Source organism: Peromyscus eremicus, chromosome 4, assembly GCF_949786415.1.
Source record: "Peromyscus eremicus chromosome 4, PerEre_H2_v1, whole genome shotgun sequence".
In the NCBI taxonomy this organism is placed as follows: Eukaryota; Metazoa; Chordata; class Mammalia; order Rodentia; family Cricetidae; genus Peromyscus; species Peromyscus eremicus.
The window spans coordinates 118,017,647-118,034,394 of record NC_081419.1 but is presented as its reverse complement, the minus strand read 5'-3'; the positions used below and the strand labels follow the sequence as shown (position 1 = coordinate 118,034,394).

General features: G+C 46.6%; 1 non-coding gene across 1 annotated transcript; it reads right to left on the bottom strand.

The window, feature by feature from the left end:
• Positions 1-9,104: 9,104 nt before the first annotated feature.
• LOC131910191 (5S ribosomal RNA) lies at positions 9,105-9,223 on the bottom strand. Its single transcript, XR_009379047.1, has one exon. It is a non-coding gene; the product is annotated as a 5S ribosomal RNA (ribosomal RNA).
• Positions 9,224-16,748: the final 7,525 nt, after the last annotated feature.

The following is a 16,748-nucleotide window of genomic DNA, read 5'->3' as shown; positions in this document are numbered from 1 at the left end:
ACACAGAGAAACCCTGTCTCAAAAAACCAAAGGGAAAAAAAGGTGCAGTGCATCAGGCAGCTTGCACACTGCCTGTATCCCACTTCTGGATTAGACTGGCAACTGCATGCTTGTGATACACGAAGCTTTTATACACACATTTAAAAGGGTGAGTTTTGCCTTGCTGCACTCAATTGAGCTTGAGTTCTATATTAGTCTTTCCTATCTTGCTGTGCATTGGAGATTCATTTGAGTTACCTGTCCCACTCTTCTGTAAAGGGTGATATTCATTGGAGTACTTCCAGCAGAGGAAGACTTAAGCAAGCCTTCCATGTCCAATTTTCTGCCTATAGGCGGCCCGCAAAGCCTAGTTCAGCCACCAGTTTAGGGCTGGGTGGTCTTGGTCTCCAAAGCTTTTCAGCTCATGTAACTAAAATGTCAATCATAACAGGAAAGGAAATGCCTAATCACCTGACACCTCCACTAGTACAGGGTATATTGTCTAACCAGGCTAGTGAGCCTGGGGTTCCTAGTCAAGAGCCTTCCTGGCTAAGGCTCTTATGTTCTGGAACTCATCAAGCAGCTATGAGGTAATAGGGATTCAAAGCCAGGCCATGTGACCTGGAGAAGCACAGCTGAAAATGATAGGTCCAGGGACATTCTCACCTCTACCCAGTATACCTCGATGCACATGTATTGAGTTGTGGTTGGGTTGTGTCTGGGTGGGTTGTCCAGTGTTTACTGCAGATTTGGTTAACCTTTGGTCAACTGCGAAAGTACATATTTGATTGGGACAGTACAAAACAATGAAAAAGACCTGTTGGACTGCAGTCAAATATTTCCAGATTTCTTTTCTATCCATATACACACCACGGGCAGAAATGGTCCATGATACCAGCATAGTTTCTGGATGTTTCCAACTATTCTCTCAGTATGGAATAGAGGGCATTTTGGGGAGAAGGGTGGGCATCAAACCCAGGGTGTTGTATAAACTAGGTCTACCACTGAGCTCTGTCCCAGCCCCAGAATGTCTCCAAAGGCCTAGGAAACTTTGAATGTCATTGTGTGGACCTGGGCACGTGTCAAAAGACAACTCTTAGGATGTCAGATGTCCTTCCTTTCTGGGAAACTGAAGGGAAGTTGCCAGGCTTGTCCCAAAAGCACTCTTAGCAGCTCCTCTACTCCTCTTACTCAACCCTCCTTTAAAGTTTGTTAGTTTCCTGGGCAGCGGTAGCACACACCTTTAAGAAGCAGGTAGATCTCTAAGTTTGAGACCAGCCTGATCTACAAAGGAAAAGTTTGTTAGTTTATCGGATAATTTTAGTTTTTGCGAAAAGGTCCCTATGTAGTCCTGATGTTGGATTTCCAGTTCCTGCCCACGTGCAGTAATTCATCTGGTGAATAGAACAAAGCACCTTTTTGAGGGGTTTATAGTAGGGAGCGGCGGGCGGGTTAGAGAGTTCGGGCTTCCACCTAACATGCTGTGAAGGTAATGTGAGTGCATGGCTGCTTGTTGGGACTGTTGACCTCAACTTGTCTCAGATCTTTCCTATAATTTAGGTGGGATTAGAAATGGCCTAGGGCTGTGTGTTTTCTGGTTGGCCTGGGTCCTTCGTGTTGGCAAAACCATAAGGGGAAACAATTTGTCCTCTTGATGGATAACCTCATAACAGAGTCCAAAGCAGCAAATGTGAACTGCTTCCTGGTCAGGTTGCGTGTCAGTGACCCAGGCCCAAAGCTCATAGTAATTCTCGGCATCGTTCTTATAAGTCCTACTTCATATCTGCCTTGCCCTGCTTATTAGCTCAGGGAGGTCATGCAAAGTGGTTTAGTGCTTTACTGGAGAGTGGGGACACCAAGCTAGAGCCAGCTTTTACAAGTCCAGCTGGATCCAGCTACAGCCACCACAGGTCTCTAGGCTTCTTGGATTTGATGATATCAGGATCCTGGCTGGGAAGTGGGAGACTGGCAGAAAATCCGGCGAGAATGGAAAGGGTGTCTGAAAAGTATCCCATAGAGATGGGGAGGGGGTCAATGAGAGTGTGCACAGGCTGTGTGAAAAGACCGCATGGTCAGGTGAAGCAGAGTTTGGCCTGTTCCTTGAATGCTGGAGAAGAATGCAAGTTTGCAGTGAATTCCAGAAGGCCTCTATCTGTCCAAAGTGCGTGGTGTCTTTGGCTCCTTGCACATAGTCTGAAAAATGTCAGAGGCAGCAGGAGGATTGAAACTGCCAGCCACTTGTCTCAGAGTTAGGGGTGAGGGCTGAGGACACTTTGCTACTTGGAAGGGTCGTTGTTAGGGTGAGCTCAAGGGGAAGTGGGATCATACCAACTTCTCCATCACCAACAACTTGGCTGGAGTCTTATTTCAGCCTAGCCTAGGGCTGGGTTCAGTCTAAGTAACCTTCCAGACCCCACTGTTGCCTACTCTAGAATCTGAGTCTGCTCTGGGGACATGAATGCAAGCCATGAAGGGATGCTGGGGGGCAACTCCCAAGTCCAGAGCAAAGAAAATCGTTTGGGGTTATTTCCTCTTAGAACCCAGCGAGGAGCCAACCACATGTGGGTAAGGCCTGTCTCCTGCTGAGTCCTGGCTTTCAGGTCATCCTGAGTGAGTGATGAGGTCTCCATAGCAGAGTCTCTTGCTGTGAGAGGGAATGCTGGGCTTTAGGTAAAATACAGAACACCCTGTCAGATTTGAATTTCAGGTAATACACAAAGTATTTAGTGTAATATCGCATGTAGTATTTGACATTTTTTGTTCTGAGATGTAAATTTTTACTGGGAAATATGTATTTTTTTATTTGATGAGTGGCAGTTCTATACTAAGGAATTGTAGCTAGTGCAAATGAGCAAAAGTTTAAATTTCATTTTAAATTTACTTGCATTTTAATTTAGGGGCACGTACATTGCTCGAGCATGTGTGTGCACATGCACATTGATGAGCATGCATACGTATATTCACATGTGTGTATCAGGGATTAGAAACCCAGGACCTCATGCTTGTGGAGCATATGCCCCACCACTGAGATAGATTGCCAGCCCCAGATCCAGGCACACTTAAATCCTGTGATGTTCATATTTTCCTAACTGAAGCCCCCAACATTGAGTAACATGGACAAACCATTCTGCTCAGCCCTGTCTGGCCTCCATCCAGAAGGTCTTGTCATAATGAAACGGTGCCGGTTTCATGCACCTGGTGCTCAGGGCTTCTTAGCAAGTATAATTGGAAGTGCTCGACACTGTTTGCTCCACCCACACTCCATTTAGCCACAGTCTCAGGTTCCTAAGACCCCCTCATGCATCAGAGCCCCCACTCCAATCCTTCCCACCCTTAAAGATCTAGATTTCGGTGGTAGAGGAGACCGCCTCTACCACTGTAGTTTGTTGTTTTTAATTTGGTGTTTTTGAGACAGAGTTTCACTTTGCAGCCCACGCAGGCTTTCACCTCCTCGTCTGAGTGCTGGGATTACAGATGGGCACCAGTATGGCTAGTGGGTTGGTATGCATGCTCTTGTGAGCCAAGGCCAGGGCTGGGACCACTTGGCACGTTCAATGTCATCATCTGCTGTGTGTTGGGATTTGTCAGCTCCATTTTACAGCTGAAGAAGATGAGGTGTGGGGACTAGGCCAGGTGCCCAAGACCCCAGATGTATCTAGGACTCCAGTTCCAACAGTGAAGGGACAAACCCCTAGGCTTTGGAGGGACTCCCAGTAACCTCCGCTCTATCCCATGTGTATAACAACCTTTTCCTTGGCTTTCTTCCCCAGCCAGGCCTCTTTCCAGCACGTTGAGTTAATGACAGGCTCCCTGGCCTGCAGCTTCATTTCTGTAATCTTCTCAGTGCTAGTCTCTAATTTCATTGCCTCCTCGGCTGTCTCTTATCCCTGGGAAGCTGCTCTCTGGCTCGAGGAAGGGCCAGCTTTCCTGCTGCTGGCTGCCCAATGGAGAGGCTCATTTGTAAAGCCCAAAAAAGTAAGTAAGATTGCTAAGAGCAGGAGACAACTGTCTGTTCCCACGAAATGCTGTTTTAAGTACCTCCACCCCATGTTGGACATGAAACCCAAGCCCTCACACAACGCTTGGCAAGCACTCTGCCACCAAGCCATATCCCCAGCCCCTTTAAGTACATTTTTTAGTTACTCCTTGAACTACAGAGACATAAAAGGAATGGGCAGCAGGGTCTTTCTAGAAGGGAGCAGAAGGAAGTGGCCTCCCCGGCTGTGTGTGGAACTGCTGGCCCTAGGTTTTGTCCTTTCTTGTCTTGCTGCCTTCACATTGGGGTTTAACATTTACTTCTTTTCCTCAGGGTGTTGCCTGTGCCTGTGTGGTGGCTCCTGCAGCATAGGGTTCCAGGAAGTACTCAGTGTTCATACCATCCAGACTTCCTATGGTCCTGTCACTTACTGCCTCTCTCTCTGACACCAGTGAGCCATGTGGAATTTGTCCCTTTCCATGTTCTAAGTATAAAGAGTGTCAGGATGTGAAGGGTCTGGTCTCTACTTGCTGAGAGGCACTTGGGCCGTTGGTCCTGTCTCAGGTGAGAGGATAGGTATCTCTGTCTCACTGAAGGAGCTGTGAACTTCAAAGGAGAGTAATCCATAAGAAGCCCCGGCAGGGGCTGGAGAGATGGCTCAGTCATTAAGAGCACTGTCTGGGCCGGGCGGTGGTGGCGCACGCCTTTAATCCCAGCACTCGGGAGGCAGAGGCAGGTGGATCTCTATGAGTTCGAGGCCAGCCTGGACTACCAAGTGAGTTCCAGGAAAAATGCGCAAAGCTATACAGAGAAACCCTGTCTCGAAAAACCCAAAAAAAAAACAAAAACAAAAACACTGTCTGTTCTTCCAGAGGACTTGGGTTTGGAGTCCCAGCACCTACAGATCCAGGGGACCCAACACCCTTTTCTGGCCCCTGTGGACACCAGGCACCAAGCACACGTGGACCACAGAGACACAGGCAAAACACTAGTACACAAGAAGCAGCTGTGGCTGCCACCCCAGCAATGCTTAATGATGGAGATATTAGTATTAGATGATTATTGAATGCGCTGGTGAGTACAAAGCCAGAACATGTACAGCCAAGATGTGAAAGTGGACAAGTTAGTTCAATGTAGTGCCCTCCAATAGAGGAAGTGGAGGTTTTCTTCAGGGAGCCTCTATATAGTCATGTGACGTTGGGCCCATTTATGAACATGCTCCATTTAAGGACATAATTTCAGAAGGATGGATAATAAAACATTTTTAGACAAGCTGACCATCTTAACCTTTGTGTGTATGTGTGAGAGAGAGAAAATGTGTGTGACTCAGGGTTATGGAGCATAATTTTAAAAGGTTAAGATAGGGGACTAGGAAGATACTTTAGTTTGTAAAGTGCCTTGTAACAAGAGGACCTGAGTTCGGTCCCCAGAACCCAAATAAATAAGCTAAGAACTGGAGATCATTGCATTAAGCAAAATAAACCAGACTCAGAAAGACAAATACTACATGTTTTCTCTCAGGAAACGGTAATGGAGGGAGAGTATGGTCAAAGTATGTTTTTTTGTTTTTTAAATGTATGTGTGAAAACCCCATAATGCATTAAAATGCAGTATCTTGTATAATTAATATCTGATGATGCGGATCTGAGGGTGGAGGATGAAGTGGTGGTAGAGCGCTTGCTTAGCTTGCAGAGGCCTAGGCTCAGCCTCTGGTGACACACACACACACACAAAGTAGGGTGGTCTGAGGCCGGCGAAAGTGCCTGAAGGCAACGGAGGCGGAAGCAAAGTGGCTGCACTTGTGCGTGTGTGTGTGTGTGTGTGTGTGTGTGTGTGTGTAAAGGCGAGTGTGTTCAGAAAATAAGGGGCTGGAGAAGTCTTTTGGGGTGGAGTTTGGGGCCTCTGAGGTCAAAATCTCACTTGCTAGACTTCTGCACACCCCTAAAGGTAGGTGGTTTCAACTGCGTTGGCTATTGAAGGCTACCTCCCAATTCTAGATGACAGTGTAAGTTTCCAGGGCGGCCATACATCCGAGGTGTCATCAGAGTGATAGCTGACAGCGTATACTGCAAACCAGGCAACCACTGACGCTGTGATGAGAGGGTCACTGAAGGGAGTGAGATTAGCTTAACTCCGGTCCTCCTCACATCCAGATCCTCTTTTTTTGGGGTGGGGGGGGTGGGGTTGAGACAGGGTTTCTCTGTATAGCTTTGCGCCTTTCCTGGAACTCACTTGGTAGCCCAGGCTGGCCTCGAACTCACAGAGATCTGCCTGGCTCTGCCTCCCAAGGGCTGGGATTAAAGGCGTGTGCCACCACCACCTGGCCAGATCCTCTTCCTTGTGCCTCATCCTTGGTCTCACATGTCTGAGTGGAGGCAGCCTGAGGCTAAGGCCCAAGGCCTCGTCCTTTCTTTTCTTTCCTTATGGCTGCTCTACATAAAACAACATAAAAGTCAGTGTGCTCAGGAGCTAGGGTCATCAGAGGCTTCTGATTCTGGGGAGGGCTTTGTGTCTCCTCACCTTAGGGACATGTCAGGCCTCAGTGCAAAGTTTGAGAAGAAAACTCTCAGAGTGGACCCTCCTGGGCAGTTGGAAAGGTACTGTAAGATACACTGTAAAATCCCTGTCTGTAGATGCGGAAGGGGAGGGACTAGGAGGTGGGGCTGAGCCCTCTAAAAGCCGGAGCCAAAATAAACCTCTCCTCCCTTGAAGGTCACGGAGGAAGACAGAGACCTGACCCGCAGCTTGCCTTCTGTGATGCCGTGCTTGGGGAGGTGTATTACAGTTTCTTTCATTTGCTGTCTTGTTCTCTGTGTAGCCTTGGGTATCCTGGATCTTGCGATATAGACCAGGCTGGCTTCAAACTCACAAAGATCCACTTGCCTGTACCTCCTGAGTGCTGGGATTAAAGGCGGGCACCACCAAGCCCAGCCTATTGTTTTGAATGATAGGTAATGGTGATGTGTTGGGGAATCAAGTAGAGAATGTTCCATATGTGGGGAAGGCCAGGTGCCTGCAGCTGGGTCGGCAGCTGGCGTGGGGTATGAGATTCTGTGGAACCTATGGTGTAAATACGTTATATATGAAGAAAGAGTGCAGGACCAGTTACGCACCAACAGGAGGTAGGTGGGGTTTGATTTAGCTGATGGGGGTCGCCAGAGCAGCCAGCAAACCTTAAGTGTTATCTGGTGAGCAATGAGGCAGAGTTACAACAACCCAGCAGATGGGGCAGAGGGCGAGTTTTGACTGGGTTCCGGAGAGCTTTCTGGTTATGAGAGTGGCCGGCTTCTGAGGTGGGCAGAGGTGTGAGGCCTGAAGGCTGGGTTAGCTGAATCAGGCATTGTCCTGTTTGAGGGGCATAACGCCCCCCCTCCCCCGCCTGATTCTCCTACAGGATATCTCTCCTCTATTCCCCCCCCCCTCCCCCCCCCGCCTGATTCTCCTACAGGATATCTCTCCTCTATTCCCAGTCCCTGTCTTTCTGGTTCTGATTTCATCCTCCGCACACAGCTGTGGTCAGAGCACTTGGCCTGACCCAAAGCATTTCTCCTTGGAAAGGTATGTCACCCGTCAGGCGGTGAAGAGGCAGCCTGTGCTGGGACTGTGGGCATGTGCTCCTGCTGTCAGGGCTGCAGAGCGGGGTGGGCCAGAGTGGGGAAGGCAGGCCTGACACCCCAGAGAGAACCTGTAGGCCTGCCTCAATCTTCTGTGTCGTGTGGTGGCCACTGTGTGCTGGCCACTGTGCTGGGGTGGGACTGACTTGGTGGATAGTCACACTTAGGTGAGCAGGAAGCTGGGGCTTCAGACCCTATGGATGGATAAGACACATTCCCTGCTCTGGAAGGAGACTTCTCCCACGTGATTGGGGTACCCATGCTTGCTCCCCAGCCCTGCCTGCTTCCCGTTGTCCTGGTTGTGTGAGGCCACATGGAAGTTGGGACATTAGTCCTGAGCCTCCCAGAGCTTGGGGAACTATAGAAAGTTCTGTCCTCTCTCTGTACCCTGGCTTCCTCTTCTAGGCCTCGAAGCTTCCAATTCAAGAAGGTGTTTGAGAAACTGCTTCTGGAGTGCATCCCAAGGTTGAGCATAGGGATTGGGTGGGGACCTTCTAACCCAGCAACCCAGAGCCTCTGATGAGAGCACTGAGCCCAGGCATCCCCGAGAGCCAGGGTCTGTGGATAGAGGGGCACACTCGCTGCTGTAGCAGGACACGTTTAGTCCAGGGCCTTCTCACCACGGCACTCCCAGAGATTCTGGAGCCCACAGCCTTGCCCAGCAGTAGCAGCCAAGCACCTGGAGGCCTGACTCAAAATCCTCAGGGACTATAGACTCATCCAAAGGCACTGAAGGCCTCAGTTAAGAGAGAGGTCCCTGGGAAGACAGCTCAGGCCTTCAGTTTCTCCTGGGTGCTCCTGGGATGTCCTTTACAGGATCCAGTCCCTTCCGGCAGGCTATTTCTCCTTTTGTCAATATTTATTTCTCTTCTGGCCTCAAACAGCATGATATTTGTGTAAAGGGCAGGGGCAGACATGGCTGCCCTTCCTTCTTGTCTTGCAACTCCTTTCTGCTGGGCATTTTAGGGTGGGGCAGGAGCTGTCTACTCTCTGCAGGGAGGCTTCAAACAAGCCTGTCTTTCTGCTAGGACTGGATGCCTTGGGAGAGCTTATTTTTTTTTTTTTTTTTTGGTTTTTCGAGACAGGGTTTCTCTGTGTAGCTTTGCGCCTTTCCTGGAACTCGCTTTGGAGACCAGGCTGGCCTTGAACTCACAGAGATCCGCCTGCCTCTGCCTCCCGAGTGCTGGGATTAAAGGCGTGCGCCACCACCGCCCGGCGAGAGCTTATTTTATTTTATTTTTTTGTGCAGGGTCTCACCATGTAGTCTTGGCTGGCACCAGGTTAGCCTCAAACTCATAGAGCCTACTTACTACTGAATTAAAAAATAAATAAATAAAGTTCTTAAAATTGTTCTTAAAATATTTATTAATTTTATTTTATGTGTGTGCCCAAGTGTGTGTGTGTGTCTGTGTACCATAGGCATGCGAGAATTCTGGAGGTCACAGAAAGCATCTTAACTGCTGAGCCAGCTTTCCAGCCCCACCCCAACCCCTGCCTTTTTATTTATTTATTTATTTTTTTAATTTCTTTTATTAAGCCTACAGCACCCGGTATTCCCAGGCAGTCTCCCATCCAAGTACTAACCAGGCCCGACCCTGCTTAGCTTCCGAGATCAGACGAGATCGGGCGCGTTCAGGGTGGTATGGCCGTAGACCCCCTGCCTTTTTATTTTGAGACAGGGTCTTATTATATAAGCCATGCTGGCCTCAAACTCCCAGATCCACTTGCGTGTGTCTCCTCAGAGCCAAGATTAAAGGTGTACACCACCATGCCTGGCCTAAAGTAAATTTGTTTATGATTTATTATCGGCAAATGTTTGATTTGCAAACCTATTTTAAAGATTTTATTTTTTTTTTTAATTTTATATGTATGTGTGTGTCGGTACATGATTTGTGTACATGAGTGCAGTGTCCGTGGAGGCCAAAAGAGGGCGTCAGATCCTCTGGAGCTGGAGTTACAGGTGGTTGTGAGCTACCTGATGTGGGAGCTGCGAACTAAACTTGAGTCCTCTAAAAAAGCAGTACTCCCTCTTAACCTCTCTCTACCCACACTTATACCTATTTTATAAACACATATAAAATATATGTACTTATATACCCAGGGTCATATAAAAATTTATCAGGCCAAAAAAAAAATTTTTTTTTTTTTCCCAAGCCAAAGGGGTTGTGAGTGGAAAAAGCTTGAGAAGCTCAGCTCTAGTCATACGGCCTAGAATAGAGGTTCTCAGAATATGCCTCACAGCCCCAGGGACGCCGCTGGCTTCCGCACAAGCTCCGGATCCAAATTTGAACAAGCTGCAAAGAGGCTGCGGCCAGGGAGGGACCTGCACTTTCCAGCAGATGTGCACATCACCTTCCGGGGAGTCACAGCCTGGCAGCGGCTGTCGCCTGGATGTGGGCCTGATCCGGGAGTGTGGCCTCTCTGGATGCTGTTGAGGAGTGAGGGACAGGTCCCAGACCAAGCCCCAGTGTCTTTCCTGCCCCAGCTAGTCAGTGGGGATTTTGTGAGTTTGCCTCTTCCAAAGCTCAGGGAGCGAGCGAGTTTAAAGAGAAAAGGCTTGAGCCCGACCTCGTCTCTCCCACATTCAAAATATTTTGAGCTCCGTTGCCCTGGTGTCAAGCACCGTTCAACACAAACAGTGGGACGCTGCTGGAAAACTGTTCTCCCTCTTCATTCTATTAAATTTGTACTTTGGGGTAAAAAAAAATAGTAGTAGAAGAAGTAACAGGAAGGCTGGAGAATGAGCTCAGTCGTAGAACCCTGGCCTGACATGCACAATACTCTACGGTCTAACCCTGGTACACAGAAAACGAAACAAGAAATGAAAAGTTGCAAGAATTTGGTGCTAGAGGGTGGTTCAGAGGTTGGGAGTGCTTACTGTCCTTGCAGGAACCTGGGGTCTATTTCCAGCACCTACATGGTGGTTCCCTGAGCTGTAACTCTAGCTCAGGGATCAGATGCCTTCTTCTGGCCTCTGAGGCACTGGAACATAAATTGTACACACACACACACACACACACACACACACACACACACACACACACATCTTTTTTTTTTAAAGAAAGAAAATAACCAGGTGTGGCGGCGGTGAACACCTTTTGTCCCAGCACTCGGGAGGCAGAGGCAGGTGGAATTCAAGACTAGCCTAGTCTACAAATTGAGAGATCCAGGGCTGTTAACAGAGAGAAACCCTGTCTTGAAAAACCAAAACAAAATAAAAGTTACAAGAACAGTACAGTGTTTCACCACGTTCCTTCTTTTGGCCCTAACCTCACAAAACCACAGGAATATGGTCAGATCCGGGAAATGACGCTTGGCACAGCACCCTTAGCCAAGCCTTGGACCAGTTTCCTCACTACTGTCCTTTTCCTTCGCCAGAGTCCATGCAAGAGTCGACCTTTGCAACACAGTTACTTTTTTTTTCTTTAGTGTCCACCACCTGCAGCCTTTCCTTTGTCCTTGGTACCTTTAGGACCCAACCCTGGAGAGAAGTGACTGGCTGCTTTGCTGAATACCCTCTGCTGGGGTCTCTCATTAGGTCGTGCATCCTGGTCATGCATTGCAGATGTGCGCTGTGCCACAAGGCAGTGGGGTCACACTTCTGTAATGACAGCCTTGTTTCCTGGCCAAGGGACTCTCGTAGGGGCTTCTTCTGTGCTAGGGTTTCTACTTCCCCTCTGCCCTGGCCGCTGTTGTCAGCAATCTCCTGGAAGAGATAACCTGAGGCTTTGCATATCACTTTTCTTCTCGAACCTTCCTGTTTCCAGTCACTGTGATTTGCCTAATGTCGATTTTTCCTTCCCCTCCATCCTTCCATATTGACTGATTGAATTTCCATCCCAAAGAAGAACTGTCACTTCTCCAGCAATTTATTTACCCAAATATTAATGTATCTCAGTGTCAACTCATGGATATGTATTTTATCCTATGGGTCACAGTGTGATGCTGTCATTTATTTTCTTGTTCATATTCCTTCAGCCCCAGCCGTGGGGAACCTTCTCCTGGAGCTTCTGCATCCTTTCAAGAAACTCCATCTTTTCCTGATTCCACGCAATGCCCCAGGATTTGCTACAATGTTGCTTAGTTCATTTTTAGATAATTCTCTCCAGGCTACAGATCATATGCTCACTTGACAGGGAATGTGGTGCTCTGCCTCAACGCTGCTCAGCACATCCGTTTGCTGCTTTGGTGTACTGGGCTGGGTCTTTGAAAGTCAGAGGCTGAATTTATGGGTCTGTTGGGAGCCATTAAATTAGTCAGGAGCCAGGGCTCCACCTCTGAGTTACGTGCCCAGTCTCCATGTTTTATTGCGTATGTCCCTCTTACTAAGTCTCTACATAAGCATCATGGATGGAAAAGCTCCCGAATACCCACTCAAATAGAACGGTGGCTCCTTCTGCCTGCATACAGAACAGTGCCAAGATTTCAACCAAACTCTGAGAACATAGGGAAGTCTCTTGGTTTGGGATATCCCAGAAGTTGACCCTGTGACAAGAATACAGGCACAAGTACTTAATATGGGAGGGGGAGGGGTTCATGGAGAATTGAAACATGACAGAGAGCAGCTGATGAGAATGTGTGATCAAATGCATTATCACTATGAGCAATGGGAGTTCAAGTTCACTGTCAAACTCTGGGAGACATGTGGACAGCTTTTCTGACCTGCCTGGCCTTGAGAGTCCAGGAGTTTATTTCTTTTTTCTTTTTTTATTTTTTAAATTTTATGTGCATTGGTGTTTTGCCTGCATGTGTATCAGTATAAGGGTGTTGGATCCCCTGGAACTGGAGTTACAGACAGTTACGAGCTGACATGTGGGTGCTGGGAATTGAACCTGGGTCCTCTAGAAGAGCAGCCACTGTTCTTAACCACTGAGCCATCTCTCCAGCCCCAGGAGTCTATTTCATAGCTCCTCTTGGTCCCTGGTTGGTGCTGCTCTGGAGCATGCTGAATCTTTCCTTCCTGTGAGCATGAAGGCAAAGTTGTGCACAGGCTGGGAAGGGTCTGCAGCATGCTGGGAGGCACTGATGGTTCCACTACAAACACTCCCATTTTGCAAACTAAGAAAGTAAAGCGCTGACAAGCTAAAAGACTTCTCCCACGATCTAGAAATAGGATGGAGCTTTTCTCAAACCTACGGATTTGGGTAAAAATTGGGTTAGATGACTCTTGGTCTCTGCCAAGTTCTGAAATAGTCTCTTTTGCACCCTTTATTTCTCCTGGCCCCTCTCTTGTGTCCAAGGTCAGATACTGAATATCTTGCCTTACACATAGACAGTGAATTTATCCCTTGTCCATCTACCTGCATTGATGAAGGTGACCTCTTTACCCAATCCACTTGTAAATGCTAATCACATACAGAAACACCAAGAAATTATGTTCTGACTGCAGCTATCTGGGCAGCTCACACTCAGTGAGTCTGACATGTAATGAGGATTCTCAGGAGGTCAGAACACAGGTTAATGTCGGATCTTGCTTTTTTTTTAATTATTTTTATTTTTATTTTTGAGACGGGGGCTCTCTGTGTAGCCCAGGCTGTCCTGTAGATTAGGCTGGCCTTGAACTCAGTGCTCTACCTGCCTCTGCCTCCTGAGTGCTGGGATTAAAGTCATGTGCCACTACATCGTGGCTGCTTATATTTTCTTTCTGATCTGTTTAAAAATAGCTTTTGTTGATGTTCTACTTAAAAAAATTAATTTTATTAGTAACTTTTTGAAAAATACTTATTTTATTTTTAATAGTGTGTGTACATGAGTGCAGTGCCCATGGAGGCCAGCGGCATGAGATCTCCCTGGAGCTGGAGTTACAGACAACTGTGAGCTGCCCCAAGTGGGTGCTGGAAACAAGCTCAGGTCCTCTGTAAGAGCAGTATGTGCGCTTAATCCTTGAGCCAGGTCCCCAGTCCCATGAAGACCTACTTTTGAAAAATATTCTTTAGTTTCTAATGCTTCCATTTGATTTTTTTTCAGTTGACATTTTTATTTTGACATAGATAAACTTGATTTACATTTAGTTTTAAGAAACAATACACAGTGGGCCTATGTATTCCTTCCTGAGGTGGTAACATTTTCTTTTTAAAGAAAATGGTGCCAGGCAGTGGTGGCGCACGCCTTTAATTCCAGCACTCAGGAGGCAGAGGCAGGCAGATCTCTGGGAGTCGAGACTAGCCTGGTCTACAGAGCGAGTTCCAGGACAGCCAGGGCCTAGATAGAGAAACCCTGTCTCGAAAAGCAAAAAAAAAAAAAAAAAAAAAAAAAAAAAGTTCAAAGTCTCTCAACTGTGGACTCCTGTAAAATAAAAATAAAACAACTTTCTTATTTCAAGAAGGAAGAAGCAGGGCATAGTCACAACATGAACACAGCAAAATGAAACTCCAAAAGCGTAAACAACTCAGTGTCCCATATCTGGGACTCACTCATGACCTTGTGCACTCCTCCAAAGGGACTGAGTCACCATCTGGCCCCATCCTCTGCAGCCCACACAGCTGGTCTCCTAAACTCTGGCCGGCTCCACTCAACAGTTACTGTGGTCCTCGGTGGTCCTACCACGGTACTGGCATCTCCAAAACTCTGGGGTCTCCTGCTGCAGCTGGGCTTCATCTGCACCAATAGCCTCTCCTAGGCTCTCTTCATGGTGCCAAGCCTCTATTCTCTAGAGGTGTGATGCCTTCAGTCCTGGGCCTTCAACTGCCACCGAGGCTGCACTATCACTAATGGCTTCTCCTCTTCTCCCTCAGTGTCAAGCCTCAGCTGCTCTCCATAACCCCTTCATGCCTTCAAAACCAGTACCCGTAGGAGACTCTTACAAATGGCTAAGTTTGGCTGCCAGCACCAGATATGGTCTTGGCCACATCTGGAACACAGCTTCTGTGTGCTGACTCTGAGGAAACACTTCCTGTAAGATTTTGCCTCAATAATGCAGCTCTCTCTGTCTCTGTCTCTCTCTGTCTGTCTCTCTCTGTCTGTCTCTCTCTGTCTCTGTCTCTGTCTCTCTGTCTCTGTCTCTGTCTCTCTCTGTCTCTCTCTGTCTCTGTCTCTGTCTCTGTCTCTGTCTCTGTCTCTCTTTCTTTTGGGTTTTTGAGATTGGGTTTCATTGCATAGCCTGACTGTCCTGGAACTCACTTTGTAGATCAGGCTGGCCTTGAACTCACAGAAATCCTCTTGCCTCTGCCTTCTAGGTGCTGGTCTCTTTTTAATCACCATTAATTTTTCTTTTTTTAATATTTTTTTTTTTATTTTGTGTGCATGTATGTCTATGTGAAGCTGTCCGATCCCCTGGAACAAGTTTACAGGCAGTTGTGAGCTGCCATGTGGGTTCTGGGAATTGAATCCCGATCCTCCGGAAGAGCAGCCAATGCTCTTAACTGCTGAGCCATCTCTCTAGGCCCTGGAACCACAGATTCTTAACTCAAAATAGTCAATGGCCCCTGATAGAGTCTTTAAGGGATTCTCAAATTTCCCCCTGAAACTTCACAATTCATCATCTGTACTGCTTGGGCATTCTTATCTCCCAAACTCTGTTTGAGGTCAGCCTGGGCTACAGAGTGAGTTCCAGGACAGGCACCAAAACTACAGAGAAAAACCCTGTCTCAAAAAACCAAAAAAAAAAAGAGTTGGATGCCTAGTTAAAAGTCAAACTCTCTAAATAGTAGATTATTGAATCTACTTTCAAACTAAAAAAGCAGCTACTAGTCTTAAATAATTTACATTGGTATGGATTTTTGTAAATTTATACAAATTTAAGGTCATTTTTGTTATATTGTATGTATGTTTCTACTTCTGTTTAAGATATTTTTATATCTTGATACAAATTTAAGGTTATTTTTGTTACTCTGTATATATGATTCCACTTCTGTTTAAGATATTTTAGTTTAAAAAAAGATATTTTTATATCTTGATACAAATTTAAGGTTATTTTTGTTGTACTGTGTATATGTTTCTACTTCTGTTTAAGATATTTTTGTGGCCCAGCGATGGTGGCGCACACCTTTAATCCCAGCACTTGGGAGGCAGAGGCAGGAGGATCTCTGTGAGTTCGCAGCCAGCCTGGTCTACAGAGCAAGATCCAGGAAAAGCGCAAAGCTACACAGAGAAACCCTGTCTCGAAAAACCAAAAAAAAAGATACTTTTGTGTATTGTTACAAATTTGAGTTTATTGTCCTTATAATCTGTTTCTAATTTTTGCTTAAGTTATTACCTATATAGCTTGTACCTATACTGCTTGTTAAGTATGCATTGTAAAGTTTTAGTCCTTAAAAGCTATTTGGGATAATAAAGAAATACAGGATAATAGTCATCCATAACTATCAAATTTATAGTCATGTTAGTTGGGTTTTTCTAGGTATACAGAGATATATTTCAGATAGATAGGCAATATTCAAACACTTCAAAGACTCTTGCGGGCCTCAAGAATATATTATAGAGATTCAGCTGTGTATTAAAGCTATACTTTGACTGGCCAAGGGTCCATTTATCACGGAATATTTGGTGTTATATAGCCTTAATATTTCAGCTGTCTTCTGCTATGAAGTTTTTTCCTGCCCAAATTCTCCTAGACCATATTGGCAAACAGCTAAGCTTCTCAGACACTGATCCACTAGATAGCTAACACCCCTACAAGGCTTAGGAGACTAGCAAGAGGCAGGTGCATAGCTTTGTTTTTTGTGCAAATGAAGCTCAGACCATCCCTTGCCTTCAAGCCTAGTGGCATTCCAAAGCAAATGACTGAGGACCATAGGGCTTTTTGCATAACCAGGTGCAGTAAGGACTGGAGCAGAATTCTAGAGGGAACACAGAACCACGTGGCCAGAGAGAGGAGAGGAAGACAGAGATTCTGTAGAGGGTAAGGCAGATTTCTTGTAGAGTTTATCAGGGCCAGGGTAAGGAGCCAGGAAGGAAAAAAGTAGGAAGAAGGAACAGAGGACAAAGATCAGGTCAAAAGCATAGGAGCTTACTAAAACTATGAAGACAGGAAAACTGGGCACAGAGAGGCACTGAATGTGAGAACAGAGCTGAAGCTGTATAGACAGAATTTTGTCATAGAGGAATAAAGTTAAAGAACAAAAGAGTGTAGTGTACGTAGATTCCTTTCCCTCAGATACCTCACACTGTACGTAGAGTCTTTCCCAGGATTCTGGGAGGAATTTTCTTAGGGCAGGAATTTGGGAAAATTCCGTTATCCT